General features: G+C 33.8%; 1 protein-coding gene across 4 annotated transcripts in view; it reads left to right on the top strand.

The window, feature by feature from the left end:
• LOC135214493 (chaoptin-like) overlaps positions 1–17,500 on the top strand; it is a 275,141-nt gene that overhangs the window by 74,472 nt on the left and 183,169 nt on the right. The window lies entirely within an intron of this gene.

The raw sequence follows: 17,500 nt of genomic DNA, 5'->3' as shown, positions 1-17,500 counted from the left end.
TAGACGCTGCATTATCGATGCTGGTGCGTAGTGGATTAATGTCCTGTGTGCTTTCCTTATTTTTCCTGGTATAGTTTTTGGCACTACCTCTGCTGGCTCTTTCTTATATTTTTAGCTCCATGATGTGTTCAGCAATTCCTTGTATCTGTTTCCATGCCTGTATTATCATGTATCGTTCTCTTCTCCTTTCTAGTCTATATAATATTTAAAACTGTAGTCTTTCCCAGCAGTCAAGATCCTTAACTTCTTTTATTCTAGCTGTAAAGGACCTTTGTACACTCTCTATTTGTGCAATATCCTTTTGATAGTGTGGGTACCATATCATATTGCAATATTCAAGTGGACTACAAACATACGTTTTATAAAGCATAATCATGTGTTCAGCTTTTCTTGTTTTGAATTGCCGTAACAACTTTCTCATTTTCGCTTTACATTTTGCCAATAGACTTGCTATTTGATCATTGCATAGCATGTTCCTATTCAACATCACACCAAGGTCTTTAACTGCATATATGCATATAGCTTTCCTTCTCTGTCTCCATAATTTATTGATTCAAATTTATCAGAGTTAAATACCATCCTATTTACCTCTGCCCAGTCATATACTTTATTAAGGTCTCTTTGTAGCGCGTTCCTATCTTCATCACAAGTAATTGAGAGAGAGAGAAGAGAGAGAAGAGAGAGAGAGAGAGAGAGAGAGAGAGAGAGGATCATGCAATTGATTTCTATTTTCGTACGAAGACAAGTGAAGCATAATTCTCTTTTACACAAACGTATGCTTTTATTCATAAACTTTGACGTTGCCTCCTCTCTCTCTCTCTCTCTCTCTCTCTCTCTCTCTCTCTCTCTTTGCTCTTACATGTGAATCTATTTCCATCATCCTTACCTACTTTCCAGTCCAAAGTCTCTCTCTGTCTGTCTCGCTCTCTCTCTCTCTCTCTCTCTGAGTCCATCTCATCTGCCCATTTATCTTCGCATCTAACAATATTCATATCTCACTCCTTCCCTCATCTTGCCTGCGAATCTTTTCATAACTTCTTTCTGCGGGACAATAATCATTCCGCTCTGTTTAGTCGGAATAATTATCATTCATCCGCCAAATTTATTCCTCTGCGGATTCCTCAGACAAGGGCGGTTGTCCTCCTTGCAAGCACGTAGACTTTGTTTTTTTTTTTTTTTCGGTATCTACGATCAATTAGGATATTACCATAGAGGGAAGAGGCTAGTGGTTTTATTTATTTATTTATTTTTTTTTTTTTTTTTTTGAGAATTTAAATGTGCCAGCAAAATTTTCGCCAGTTTAATTTTGTATGTTTTGACGGACCGAACCATACACACACACAAACAATCACACACACATGCACAAACCACACATACACAGGCACACATTAACAAACCACACACAACCACCCCCCCCCCCCGCACACACTAACCACACACACATACACACAAACACAGTCACAAACTAACACAAACACAAACCGCAAACACACATACACACCTACAAACCCCAAAGACACACATACAAACACAAACATACATACACACAAAAGCAAACCACGCACAAACCACAAACAAACAAACAAACCTCTCGCTCTTAGTCATTAGAGAATGCTTGGGCCATTATCGCGCTAAAACGTGAGAGTTGTGCTGCTTCAGTTTTTGTCCAGTTGCCTTTCTCACATATATGTTATGCCTACCTCTCTCTCTCTCTCTCTCTCTCTCTCTCTCTCTCTCTCTCTCTCTCTCTGTGTCCTCCTGTACAAATGAGTATTAAGGGATGGGAGACCAACTGGGAATAACTGGAAGATAAAGGAGAGAGGGAACTTAAGCAGGAAGCGAGAATAAAGATCAGGTGAGAGGAAGGAAGATAAGAGACAAATGATGAATTTGAGGAATAGAAGATAAGTGGTGGAGAAAGCAATGGAATTATGGAATAAACATCTGAAAATGCTGAAGAAAGTGTACTGAAAATAGAAAGTAGTCAACTGTCTTATATTAAAGTGTAATGACAAAAGAAAAAAAAGTAAAAGGCAAAACATAATAGAATTTTGGAAGAGGGCGAATTATTGACAAAAGGAAATCAAAGAGAACTGGATGAAGAAGAGAGGATTACTAATAAGATTAATACACGGAGAGAGAGAGAGAGAGAGAGAGAGAGAGAGAGAGAGAGAGAGAGAGAGAGAGAGAACCTTTATGAAAAAAATAAACCTTTATTAATCCAAATTTGAAGAGCATCTCCCAAAACACGCACATAATGATTCGAGGCGAACCCGTAGTGTTACGCCAGAGAACGCGCAATCAGTCAAAATATACGAGTAAATGGGCGGTATCCTTTTGAGTAATACACAGCCAAGATCCCGTAATGGAATCATCACTTGTAAAATATTAGGCAATTTGGGTAAATGGTCATAATAGGAGGTAAATGCCTAGTTTAAGGATATTTTTCTCTCGTTATACCTACTAACTTCCTCTCCTTCTTTTTAAAGAAATTTTTTAATATATGGGATTGGTATTTGGTAGGGATGGTGCATATTCCGTTGGTTGGTGTATGCTTGCATATATATATATATCTATATATATATATTATATATATATATTATAGATATATATATATATATATTATATATATATATATATTATATATATATATATATATATATATATATATATATACTATATATATATATATATATATATATATATATATATAATTGATACAACAGCCAAATCTACTGACGAGTTAACTTGTCTCTAATGCAGTTCCCCAAAATGTAGGTCTCTCCCCAACCCCCCAACCCCCCCGGAAACACCCATTCCCCTTTATCATCTTAAGACCCACCTGGTACCTCTCAGTGAGTTTTCGGGCACTTTTCGTTATCTTAATCAAACTGTCCAGCAAGGTAAGGGGCTATCTTGCTATCTTAATTTTTTTTTTTTTTTTTTTTTTTTTGCTCTTGTAGAAGCTCTCATACAAGCCTTTGGGGAAAATCGTCTTTCTTTAATCTATTATCTTTTTGATACTTTTTTTTTTTTTTTTTTTTTGAGGGGAGGGGCAGGGGTGGGCATTTGTTTTGTATCTTTATTTATTCAAGGATTGAGAATGCTTCTGAAAAGTAAATACACTTCTTCTCTCTCTCTCTCTCTCTCTCTCTCTCTCTCTCTCTCTCTCTCTCTCTCTCATACACACACACACACATACATACGTACAAGTAGACATACACTCTATCTCTCTATCTCTCTCTCTCTCATACCTACTAGTAGACACACAAAAGGCATTTCCTCTTTCTTGTAACTCTGTCTGTCTGTCTGTCTCTCTCTCTTGCTTGGTGAGACGTACCCGCGTGAAGTCAGATTAATCAACAGATATCACAAGTTTAACATACGACTAGAATTTGAGAAATATCTAGAAGTGTTCGTGAACTATCGGTGATAAGATTAGTGTGAAAATAGTAGGATAAAGCGTCTTCTAAGTTAGTTTATCAAGTGTAATACTGTGAATCAGAACAAGATGGCAGTAAGTTCCAACTCGGGAAGAGGTGGCGTAATTTAGCTTGCTTAGCGGATTCGCAATACGATGAGGTAGCAGGAAGGGAACTGGCATTTCTCATCTATGAAATCAGCAACAGTCCTAACCAAAAAGATACAAAAGCATTCATAAATATATTAGAAGGATATAATCCTTCAAACTGGAACAAATCTAATGAAAACATCTTGAAAATAATTGAAGAAGTTCCAAATAAAATCCAAGTGGTCAAGAGACTCATAAAGAAAATATACATAAACCAACATATTCCGACAAAGAAAATGAATAAGGTGATCTTGTGAATATCCTAATTGATGCATTAGGAAAAAGAATGCCAAAGCATGCAAACTGTGTAAGGTTTGGTAAAGCATTGTCAATCCACAAAACCTAATCAGAAAATGTGCTGCATGCAACATTCCGACCCATCCACAGTGTGCTGAGGTAGTGCAAGATTTGAGAAAAGATACAAGATTTTTTGTTCAACATGTCTATCATGGATAGACAATGTTATTAAATCAAGATTGAATGTACAAATAGTTTGAGGATGAAGAAGAAGAAGGAAGAGGAAGAAGAAGAGAAAAAGAAGAAGAGGAAAACGGAAGAGAAGTAAACAAAAAATGAAATGACAGAAAAAAATAAGGAAACAAAGAACAAGATAAAAGTATGGATGCAGAGATACTCATTGATACTACATATGAGGCAATAAAGCAGCATACCTACTAACGAAGAAATAAATTACGATATGACAACAGAAAAGCAAATCCCGAAGAGGCTCTACCCAGATCTACACAATGACGGGAAGAGGAAAAAATAGACAAGAAAGACAAAATCTGCAACCTTTTGAAAAGAGGGAATTGCAGATTTGGAGAAAAGATGTTACTACAAACATCCTAAGATATGTCAAAACTATGAAATATATGGTAAATGTGCATACTTAGATGGATATGGGGGATGATTGCAGAGATCTGCATCCAAAATATGTAAAACCTAAAAGAAGGAAAAGGATGTAAGTTCGACAAAAAATGCAAATATATGCACCGTAGCCATGAATCATAATCAAATAAATAACAATCAAGTAATAAAATCCAAAATAAGAAAGAAACAAATAAAGAGAGAAATCAAGAATATCAGGTAAAAGAGAAAAGCAAACCACCAATGAGATATGCAGAGGTGTCAGCAAAAATTTCAAAGCATCAGCTCCGAAATTCTACTCAAGAGATAATAACTGTATTTATTATGCAAGAGGATATTGCAGAAACGGAGAAAATTGCAGATTCAGACACAAAATGAATAATTATGATGAAGGAAGATCAAATATTTATGGAAAAGTTGGATTTTTAATGTCAGAATTTCTGGAAATGAAAAAAAACAACATACCAGAACAGGAAAGAGACATGGGAAAATCCTTATTACTACCATTATTAAATGAAGGAGAAAACACGCAAACCATCATAGTGATGAATGCGCAGGGTTTAGTTACGAGTAACTCAAAAAGAAAAATAGAGTACTTAAAGAACTAACCCAAAATGAAAAGAAAATAGATATAAGAATATAAGTGAAACCTGGTATTCCCAAGACTGGAATGATGATCAAATAAAAAGGGTTCCAAACTTATAGATCAGATAGAAAAATAGGAATCAAGGGGGAACCGCAATATATGGGAAAGACAAAAAACAAGGAAAAATATATGAGAAATATAGTAACTCAGAATGTGATAATAGCGGTAGAATTTGAATCTGAAAAATTGATGAACATAGTAATATATAGACCTCCTAATACTAAAGAGTTTGACTTAATAATTGAAAATTGGATGATATATGTAGAAATCACAAGGACTGGACTATTCTCCTATCTGGTGACTTCAACTTTCCTTTCGTAGAATGGAAAGAACGAATAGGAGATTGTGGTTGTACTTATACATATAAAAGAGAGTAATAGTAGTGCAGAAGATAAGAGGCAATTTGAAAAGCTATTAGATATGCTACTAGAATACAACATTCAACAAATAAATCACCTGCCAACAAGAAAGGAAAATACTTTAGACCTAGTATTTGTGAACGAGATGAATTATGTTAAAGAAATAATAGTTTATAATGCGAGTATTTCAGACCATAATGTCATAGAATTAACAGTTCATTCCAAGCAAGTGAAAAATAGAGATAAGCAAGAAATGAAAAAGTGGGAAGGATATGGAAAATACAACTTCTACAGTAAAAATATAAAATGGTCAGAAATTAATGAAGAATTAAACAAACAAGATTGGGATAACATTTTCGTAAGTGATGACATAAGGGTAAATACGGAGATATTATATAAAAATATTGGAGAAAATAGTGGATAAATATATACCAAAGAAGAAAAGTAAACATCATTCATGCATACCAAGAGACAGAAGGATCTTGTTCCAGAAAATCAGAAAGTGGAAAAAAAGGTCTTGCAAAAGAAAAAATGCATGGAAAGTTATAGAACTAAAAAGTAAGATAGAAATGCAGAACAAAAGATTATACAAATCAAAAGAAAATGAAAAACGGGACTTGGAAGAAAAAACCCCAAAAAACCCTATTAAATATCAAGCAAAACCCCAAACTATTATACTCATATGCGAAGAAGATGAATAAAAGAAGAATAGAAATAGGCCCTCTGAGAATTGAAGGGAGATTAACGAATGAAAAAAAGGAAATTTGCAACATACTGCAGAACGATATAAGAGAGAATTCACCCCTAGAATGGATAATGAAGATAATGATATAGAAGTAAGGGACGAAAATAGTGAATATTTAGCTGACATAGAAATTAATGAAGCTGATATTGTGCAGGCAATTAATGAAATTAAAAATGGAGCTGCTGCAGGGCCGGATGGAGTCCCTGCTATTTTGTTAAAGAAAGTAGTTCATTCTATCGCAAAGCCACTTGCAATATTATTAAGACAAAGTGTAGATACAGGCAAGATTTATGATGAGCACAAATTAGCATATATCACCCCTACTTTCAAAAGTGGATCAAGACTAGAGGCAAGTAATTATAGGCCTGTGAGTCTAACATCACATATTATGAAAGTGTATGAAAGGGTAATGAGAAAAATATTATGAAACATTTAATAAAAAATAATTGTTTAATATAGGACAACACGGTTTCGTACCCGGAAAAAGTACACAAACCCAACTGTTAGTCCACCGTGAGAAACATATTCAAAAATATGAAAAGCGGAAATGAAACAGATGTGGTTATCTAGACTTTGCAAAAGCTTTTGACAAAGTAGACCATAATATATTAGCAAAGAAAATTAGAAAACACAATATCGTAGATAAAGTAGAAGATGGTTAAAAGAATTTTTAGACAACAGAAAACAGATAGTTTATTGCAAATGATGAGAAATCGGATGAAACCAGGTAATATCCGGTGTGCCACAAGGTACGGTGCTAGCTGCAATATTGTTTGTTATTATGATTGAAGACATAGACAGTAATGTTTAAGGATCGGTAGTGAGTAGTTTCGCTGATGACACAAGAATAAGTAGAGAAATTACTTGTGATGAAGATAGGAAACGCTCTACAAAGAGACCTTAACAAAGTATATGATTGGGCAGAGGTAAATAGGATGGTATTTAACTCTGATAAATTTGAATCAATAAATTATGGAGACAGAGAAGGAAAGCTATATGCATATAGGGGACCTAATAATGAGACAATCACAAATAAGGAAGCAGTTAAAGACCTTGGTGTGATGATGAATAGGAACATGTTTATGCAATGATCAAATAGCAATTCTTGTTGGCAAAATGTAAAGCAAAAATGGGAATGTTGTTACGGCACTTCAAAACAAGAAAAGCTGAACACATGATTATGCTTTATAAAACATATGTTCGTAGTCCACTTGAATATTGCAATATGATATGGTACCCACACTATCAAAAGGATATTGCACAAATAGAGAGTGTAACCAAAGGTCCTTTACAGCTAGAATAGAAGAAGTTAAGGACCAGACTACTGGGAAAGACTACAATCCTTAAAATTATATAGTCTAGAAAGGAGAAGAGAACGCTACATGATAATTCAGGCATGGGAAACAGATAAAAGGAATAACAGAAAATACTCATGGAACTAAAAATATCAGAAAGAGCAAGCAGAGGTAGATTAATAATAGTGCCCAAAACTATACCAGGAAAAATAAGGAAAGCACACAGGACATTAATCCACTACGCACCAGCATCGATAATGCAGCGTCTATTCAATGCGTTGCCAGCTCATCTGAGGAATATATCAGGAGTGAGCGTAGATGTGTTTAAGAATAAGCTCGACAAATATCTAAACTGCATCCCAGACCATCCAAGATTGGAAGATGCAAAATATACCGGAAGATGTACTAGCAACTCTCTGGTAGACATTAGAGGCGCCTCACACTGAGGGACCTGGGGCAACCCGAACGAACTGTAAGGTAAGGTAAGGTAAGGTAAGGTCTCTCTCTCTCATACATACAAGTAAACACACACTCACAAGGCATTGCCCCTCTCTCTCTCTCTCTCTCTCTCTCTCTTCTCTCTCTCTCTCTCAGACCATCCAAGATTGGAAGATGCAAAATATACCGGAAGATGTACTAGCAACTCTCTGGTAGACATTAGAGGTGCCTCACACTGAGGGACCTGGGTCTGTAAGGTAAGTTCTCTCTCTCTCTCTCATGCGCACCATACAAGTAAACACATACACAAGGCATTGCCTCTAGAAGGTAACTAACTCTCTCTCTCTCTCTCTCTCTCTCTCTCTCTCTCTCTCTCTCTCTCTCTCTCTCTCTCTCACCAAGGAAATTATGAAACGGCTTATCAAAAGTTTCGTTATTCTCAATTTACTTTTTGCATGGCAAACAGGCACTGAATTGAGTATTGTGATAAAATTCTTGAACTAGTAATATTCTTTACTCAATATCTAGGTAACTGCGTTACAAGCCTTGTATTCTTGTGTTAACTACTGGTCATCTCTTTCTGTATTCCCCATTAACTTCCGTTACTTTTTCGAGTAAACAAATTAATATTCTTTGGAAGCTTGAATTTGAAGTCATTGGCCCCTGCGGTGGGCTTGTTCCTTATGATTAGAGTTCATCTTTTGAATAATAATAATAATAATAATAATAATAATAATAATAATAATAATAATAATAACTAATAATAATAATAATAATAATATTCTTTTGAAGCTTGAAGTTCGTCATTGGCCCCTGAGGTGGGCTTGTCCCATGTAAATAGAGTTCATCATCTGAATAATAATAATAATAATAATAATAATAATAATAATAATAATAATAATAATAATTGAAAAAGAAACCCACAAATTCAATTTGTAACTTGTTTTGATATTAAAAGAAGCTAAGATTGACCCTGCTGACCTGGAGATTAGGTTTCCTGCCCAACAGACTTACGGTGACCACACCCTTACCACAAGGGTGAATCCCATTGACCATCAGCTCAGGATATCAGAGCGACAAGAGGGGATTGGCAACTCTCAAGAAAACCAGAACAGCCATCGCATAAATGGACGCACAACGAGAAGAAGTTCCAGAAAGACTGGCTAAGGACTGCTGGGCTTGACCCAGGTCTAACATCCCAACATCTCTTGAGAATGGGCCACAGAAGGGCCTGAAAGTACTCGAGTGTGGAGTAAAACTAAATGTAAATACTTAGAAGTAAACAAGTTACAAATTGAATTTGTGGGTTTCTTTTTCAATCTTCAGAAGAAAACTGAAAGAAGTTTTTGTTTGGTTAATAATAATAATATATCATATTCTTTTTAAGCTTGAAGTTCAAGTCATTGTCCCCTGCGTTAGGCTTAATCCATATGAATAGTGTTGATCTGACAAATAATAATATATAATAATAATGATTCTTGAAGAAATCCATTTTCTGAAAACACCCCTGGCTTTATCTTACAAAACACGTATCTATCTACGTAGATGACAATTAACAGCTTGATTCTTAAGTTTTGAGACAAATTCTTTCCCCACAGGAATAAAGAAAAATATATACAATAAATTGCCCGAATGAGCTAATAAATAAGAGTCACAGGTCTAAAGTGCATTAAAAATATTTCCACTCCAAAGTCCAACTTCCCATTAAGGTAAATAGACCTGAATTGATAAAAAAAAAAAAAAATTCTTCACCAATTTCAGTTTGCCCTATCAAAATCATTTTCACCTGCGCAAAAAAGGGAAAATATATATATATATATCTGTATGCCATTGCAAATGACTTTTGCAAAAGATATCCCGAGCTCTAACACTTTTTATTTTTTGTCACGGTTGAATTTCCGTTCAGAGAAATAGATTTTGATTTTGAAATTAACTTGTTGCATGAACAGAGAGGTTGAACTTCCCTACAAAAATTTATATATACATACATACATACATACATACATACATACATATATATATATATATATATATATATATATATATATATGTATGTATGTATGTATGTATGTATGTATGTATGTATGTATGTATGTATATATATGTGTGTGTGAGTGTGTGTGTGTGTGTGTGTGTGTGTGTGTGAAGTAAAGACCTGGTACCAGGCGCTTTCGTGTATTGCGTACACTTCTTCGGGGTACAAAGTAAAATAAATAAATAGGAACGTAAACAAGAAAATTTCACAGAACAAAGATCAAAGCAATTAACAAGCAAATTATTGTTACAAATTGTCACTACCAAACAAGTAAGAATACTTTAAAAGAGCTTAAGAACTGAAACTGCAGTTAGTATAACAGGCTGTTGCTAAAAGGTGACATTGTATTTCCCTACAATTTTATAAACAAGATAACTATCTAATTTAAAAAGACCTGGACTCAAATTCACAAGTTGATTGTTAAAATGCTTAATAACGATCAACTTATGAATCTGAGTTCAGGTCTTTTTAAATTAGATAGTTACCGTGTTTATAAAATTGTAGGGAAATACAATGTCACCTTTTAGCAACAGCCTGTTATACTAACTGCAGTTTCAGTCCTAAAGCACTTTTAAAGTATTCTTACTTGTTTGGTAGTGACAATTTGTAACGATAATTTGCTTGTTAATGGCTTTGATTTTTGTTCTGTGAAATTTTCTTGTTTACGTTCCTATTTATTTATTTTTCTTTGTACCCCGAACAAGTGTACGCAACACACGAAAGCGCTTGGTACCTGGACTTTACTTTTTTTCACCTTTCAAGTGGCTATTTACGTACATATTTGTCACGTGCTGTTTGTTGACGTATTAACTGATATATCTATATATATATATATATATATATATATATATATATATATATATATATATATCATATATATATATATATATATAGATATATATCTATTTATCAAGAGCAGATTTTGAATTATAGTGTGATTAATTGTTTTAATTTTCATATTCTCTGAATATTGATATCAATTTACATTGAACGAATTTGCTTCGTTCATCGAAGGATTTTATATATATATATATATATATATATATATATATATATATATATATATATATATATATACATATATATGTGTATTTATATACCACTAATTTTTACTTCGTCTAGACTTCCCCGAAACCGCGCGTAGCATATCCTTCGTAGGACAATCGGCAAATGGGCCTTATGTATGGACCTAGCCATACGTAAGTCCCTAATAACAGGGTGTGAGTTGCTTCCCTCATGCAAAATACATGAAGGTGGAGCCACGCTAATGTTGCTGTTACTACGTGTGCTGTGTTTTGTTCCAGTCACGTGATGTAGGGAACATATATTTTTTTGTTTCTCCTGCTCGGAAGGGATCCACTGTATTTTTTTTTTCTGGACAACCTCTGTGGTTGTTTATTTGTGTGAATGGGTTATCTAATCTCTCTCTCTCTCTCTCTCTCTCTGACTATATATATATATATATATATATATATTTATATATATATATACTATATATATATATAGTATAATATATATATATATACTATATATATATAGTATGTATATATATATATATATATATATACCTAAATATATATATATATATATATATATATATATATATATACATATATATATATATATATATATATATATATATATATATATATATATATATATTAACGTACGTGTATATGTGTGCGGTGTTGCCTGTAGGTTCTCTCTCTCTCCATCTCCTCTCTCTCTCTCTCTCGTCGTATTTTCTGGGGTTATTTGTATTATATATATATATATATATATATATATATATATATATATATATATATATATATATATATCCTCTATTACACAAGCACACAAAAGGTAAAAATAGAGAAAACAACAGGACAAAAAAAAAGAGAGAGAGAGAGAGAGAGAGAGAGAGAGAGAGAGAGAAGAGAGAGAGAGAGAAAAGTGAGCCAAGATGGAAATTGAAGGAGAGACCTCACCCGCCTTAGCATTGCCAATAGAAACCAAATTGGTTTAGATCAGCCAAGGTATTTTTGAGTCTGGGAATTGCCCACCACGTTTCCTTGGGAATTTCTGTCTCCTATTTTTTTTTTATTATTTTTCGTTATTTCCTTTCTCATTTTTACCCGCTTTTTATTATTTATGTCTTTCCATTTTTCTTAACTCCCTTTTCATATGTTCGTTTTGTCTTTCTTTTTTTTCTCGTTTACCTCGTGTTCTGTTTATGGGTCCTGCAATTTTGGGGCAATGGTGCTGTTGGTAACATCAAGACTTTAGGACGTGGGAGAAGGATCTTGGTGAGATGGTTATGCCCTTACCTATACATATGTATATATATATATATATATATAATATATATATTTTGATATATAGTTAGAATATATATACATATATATATATATATATATATATATATATATATATATATATATTTATATATATATATATATATATATATATATATATATATGCAAAAGCCAGGTACTATGTCGTACCTCTAAGTAAATGGGGATACAATCCACAATGAAGTAAATTCCTCTTGTAGTTTAAAATATATGTTACTTGATAGTAACATATATTTTAAACTACAAGAGGAATTTACTTCATTGTGGATTGTATCCCCATATAATAATATATATATATATATATATATATATATATAATATATATATATATATATATGTGTGTGTGTGTGTGTGTGTGTGTGTGTATGTATGTATACTATAATTAATATATATACGTATATATATATATATATATATATATATATATATATATATATATATATATATATACACACATACATACATACATACATGAAATTGTAAGCCAGCAACTGCCCTGTTAACTTCTAAAAAAAACAGAGCAAAGAATTTGAGAAGTTAAGAGGACATTGTGGCTATTCCAATTTCATATGTATCTGATAAAAATGACCAGTAGATTCTACATACATACATACATACATACATACATATGCATACACATACACAAAGTGTGTTCAGTTCCTCGCCATGGCAATCACCCTACGAAACCTAATTAAAAGTATAATTAGAATTCCCTTATTGCTCCTGGACGGACAATGCTACTAATCCGCGCTGATAAAAATGAAAATGAATCGAATAATCACCAACCTGTCAAATAAATAAGGAGAGACTTATCAAGACATGATTTGCTGACTAAAACCTTAAGAGAAATGAGAAGGTTGGAAATACAAAGACTGGGGATAATTTCTAACCTTCTCATTTCTCTCTATTAAAGCTTGTTATTCCCTATATTTGCCTATTCTCCTTTACCTTCTCCCTCTCTCGTTTATCCCTTGTCTTTCTATTTCCAACCTTCTCATTTCTCTCTATCAAACCTTCCCCCCCCCCCTATATTTACCTATTCTCCTATACCGTCTGGTAAAGAGGAATAGCTAAATATAGGTGGGGGGAAGGTTTAATAGAGAGAAATAAGAAGGTTCGAAACAGAAAGAAGGGGGATAAAGAGAGAGGGAGAATGTGGAGAAGAATAGGTCAATAGAAAAAAATAAACAGAGAGGAATCAAATGTTTGGAAGTAGAAAGAGAGAAGATAAAAAAAGAATAAATATAAAAAGTCTTACTTGCTTTGGTCCTTATCTTACACGTTTAGTATTCCTTCTCCTGTTCCTTCTGTCTCTTCTTTTATTTCATAGCCCATTGCTTGTTCTTTTTTGTTTTATTTTGACTTTTTTTTTTTACTTCACCCTTTCTTTCGTATGTATGAAACGAAGTACGCACACGACAGTCTTCATTTGTTATCTCAAATTGGTTTCTCCATAGTTTTGTTAACTTCTCTCCTTCCTTAAATTTATCCAATTTTCTCTTATTCTTCGTTTTGTTTTTACTCTCGTCTTTCATTATTTTACCATATTCCTTTTTTCTCTCTGCTTTATTTTTCTCTCTATCCTTTCTCTTGGCCTATTCATGATTCTTTATTGCTTCTCTGACATCTAATTTATGTGTCATTTATTCCATTTTACACCTATCCCCTTTTTATCATACGCTTTTTATTCATGGTCGTCTTTACTAAACTATGAATATTATATATATATATATATATATATATATATATATATATATATATTATATATATATATATATTCCATGCTCTTTGAATCCCTTATGCATATATAATTTTCAGAGGTACTTTACTAGATATTCTTTTGTTTGACTAATTCCTCGTATTTTTATTTTATTTTTTATGTTGCCCATATAATATATATATATATATATATATATATATTATATATATATATATATATATATATATATATATATATATGTATGCATGTATGTATGTATGTATGTATGTATGTATGAATGTATGTAGTATATATATAGTATATATATGTATGTATGTATGTATGTATGTATGTATGTATGACTGTATGAATGTATGTATATATATATACATACATATACATTTTACACACACTCCGGTAAATATTAATTACTTCCACTATCCGCCCATTTCACCCTGACATCTTAGTCTTTGTCGTGCAACAAATCTCTCTCTCTCTCTCTCTCTCTCTCTCTCTCTCTCTCTCTCTCTCTCTCTCTCTCTCAAAAAAGACGACTTTCAAAAGAGACATCCAAGTTCCCACCACAACACGTCAGCAGAAAGTCAACTTGTGGACTTTGTAGTAACATCATCACCTCCCTATTATCTCTTCCTCTTCAGTTCCTCCCTTCATTCTCTTCCTGTTCACTTTCTCCATTCTTTCTCTTCTTGTTCAGTTCCTCTTTTCATTCTTTTCCTTTTCAGTTCATCTTTTTATTCTATTCCTGTTCATTTCTCCCTTCACCCTCTTCCTGGTCAGTTTCCCCCTTTATTTTCTTCTTGTTCAGTTCCTCCTTCCATTCTCTTCCTGTTCAGTTCCCCCTTTCATTCTCTTCCTGTTCGCTTTCTCCTTTCATTCTCTCCCTCTTCACCTCTTCCTTTCATTCTCTCCCTGTTCAGTTCTTCCTTTCATTCTCTTCCTTTTCAGATCCTCCTTTCATTCTCTTCCTGTTCGTTTTCTCCTTTCATTCTCTCCCTTTTCACCTCTTCCTTTCATTCTCTCTCTGTTCAGTTCTTCCTTTCATTCTATTCCTGTTCAGTTCCTCTTTTCATTCTCTTCCTGTTCACTTTCTCCTTTCATTCTCTCCCTGTTCAGTTCCTCCATTCATTCTCTTCCCAGGGAGGCGAAATGTGCTACGACGACACCAGCAGTTCCCTAAAAGTCTTCTTCCAACTCATTCATTATTACCTCTCCCACCTGCCGTCTCCCTCTACCCTTCTTCCTTCTTTCTTCTTCCTTTCCTCCTTCCCATCCCACTGTGTGTGTGGGTTCTGTTGAGACTTAGGGAAGTGGAAGGGATGGGTTGAGGGTGGTTGGGGGAGGTGGTTGGGGTTGGATGGAGGAGGTAGAGAGGTTATGGTGTAGGTAGCAGACATGCGTCAGCAGAGATCGTAAGATCAAAAGGGGATTAGTATTTGAAAAGAGGCTTGTTATATATATATATATATATATATATATATATATATATATTATATATATATATATTTATTTATTTATTTATATATATATATATATATATATATATATATATATATATATATATATATATATATATATATATATATATATATATATATATATATATATATAATGTGTGTGTGTATGAATTACATCATATCTACACAAATAATTAATCTAATCAACCTCCTCTTTTATTTTCGGTTTGCATATAATATCCGCCTGTCACTTCCTTAAAGGAGAATTGGCCCAACAAATGCTAAATACACACACACACACACACACACAAAACAAGAAATCCTCCCCTACCATTTCCTACTCTTACAAATGTCCATTTGAAAAGTGAGGCAAATAAAGTTACGAGATCCTGATAGCTCGAGTAAACCGGAGCCTCCAAACTCCCAAATGTTATGGAAAGATCCTTCGTAGGATTGTAACTTTGAGGGATTACGTACGACGAAGTTCCTAAAGAGATACTTCCCGAGGAATCCTGGTAAATATGGACACATCCTAACGTGCTAGTCAGGACATTTTTCGGGGGGATAACTACAGTTTGCTTTTACGGGGACTAGGAGCATCTGACAGTAATTATCCACAACCGATATCGTTGCACCCAATAGTAGGCGATGAGAGCGAGCATCCGCCAATTGCGATGAGCTTAGTGATGTCGGCTGGGGATATTTACTGCTAGGTAGATATCCCTATGTTTGTGAGAAAGATATCTCCGCTACACTTAGTGGCGCAAGACCGCTGGTGTGATGGTCGTTGTGTTAGATTAGTGACAGTGACGAGCATGCGTTAGAGCAATACATTCTACTTCAAATTCATAAATGAAAATAAAGTACCCTAAAAGGGTTCATTATATTCTGTGATGCCAAAAAAATTGCAGATTGGAAATAATTAATATCCCATGAAAATGCTTCGGTAGTTTTGAAGTCCTTTTGTCATCAGCAAAGAGTGTGGGGTTGATTTTCTTATAAAAGTGCTTAAGTCAGTTGAGTAAATAAATGAAATAGTGTGATTGCAGTATGTTTGTGACCTCACAGAAACCGATAAAGTCATGTTAGTATTTATTTCAGAAGTGAAAAAAAATATGATATGATTACTCATTATTCTATCTATTTTTTCCTTTGTTCTCGTACTTTGACGTATCCCCCGTTTGTAAATAGGAGGAGGAGGAGGAGGTGGTGGTAAACGGAAGCAAAGGAACTGAAATAAAGCAAATAACTAAATTGATTAACCCTTTTCTTTGTCTGACAGTCAATACGTACTTCTGTCTGTCTGTCTGTCTGTCTGTCTGTCTGTGTATACGACCTGAACATCTAAGTATAAAAATCAGCGATAAAAGCTACGAAATATGACGTCGTAAACGGAATAATTAATGAGCTTCCATTATTCAAGGGGAGCACAAAGACCAGTCGGTGAAGGAAGTTTCAAAAATCGAGGATATAAAAATTCCTGCGTAGATGTGATTCTTGAGCGATTCTTGTGTGTGTTGGGGGGTGGGTGGGACGGGGGCTAAGTGGGGGTGGGGGGTTAAGGTTTGATGGTGTATTGAGGCCCAGGAGGGTGGCAACTCAATGCTCTTATGATTCTTAGTTTTTTTTTTTTTGTGGGGGGGGGACCCTTTGAAATTCCATATGTCTGTTTCGAAGTTAAAATGTGTAATGGTGTGTAATATTAACTCTATTGCTTATAGATTTTTTTCTAGAAAATGGTAATGCTTTTTATTTCCTATCGTAGTTTTCTTTCATATATTCACTCTTAAGTCCTCTTAGTATCTTTATCCAGAGAGAGAGAGAGAGAGAGAGAGAGAGAGAGAGAGAGAGAGACGAGCGAGCGTATACAAGAATATGTTCGTGATGAAGTAAATAATCTGTAAAGACAAAAATAATATTGTATATATATATATATATATATATATCTATAAATTATATATATATATATATTTGTATATATTATATATATACATACACATACACACAAGGTAATACATAGTTTAAAACCTCTCA

The sequence above is a fragment of the Macrobrachium nipponense genome, chromosome 45 (genome assembly GCF_015104395.2).
Source record: "Macrobrachium nipponense isolate FS-2020 chromosome 45, ASM1510439v2, whole genome shotgun sequence".
In the NCBI taxonomy this organism is placed as follows: domain Eukaryota; kingdom Metazoa; phylum Arthropoda; class Malacostraca; order Decapoda; family Palaemonidae; genus Macrobrachium; species Macrobrachium nipponense.
This window is presented reverse-complemented; position numbering and strand designations above follow the sequence as displayed.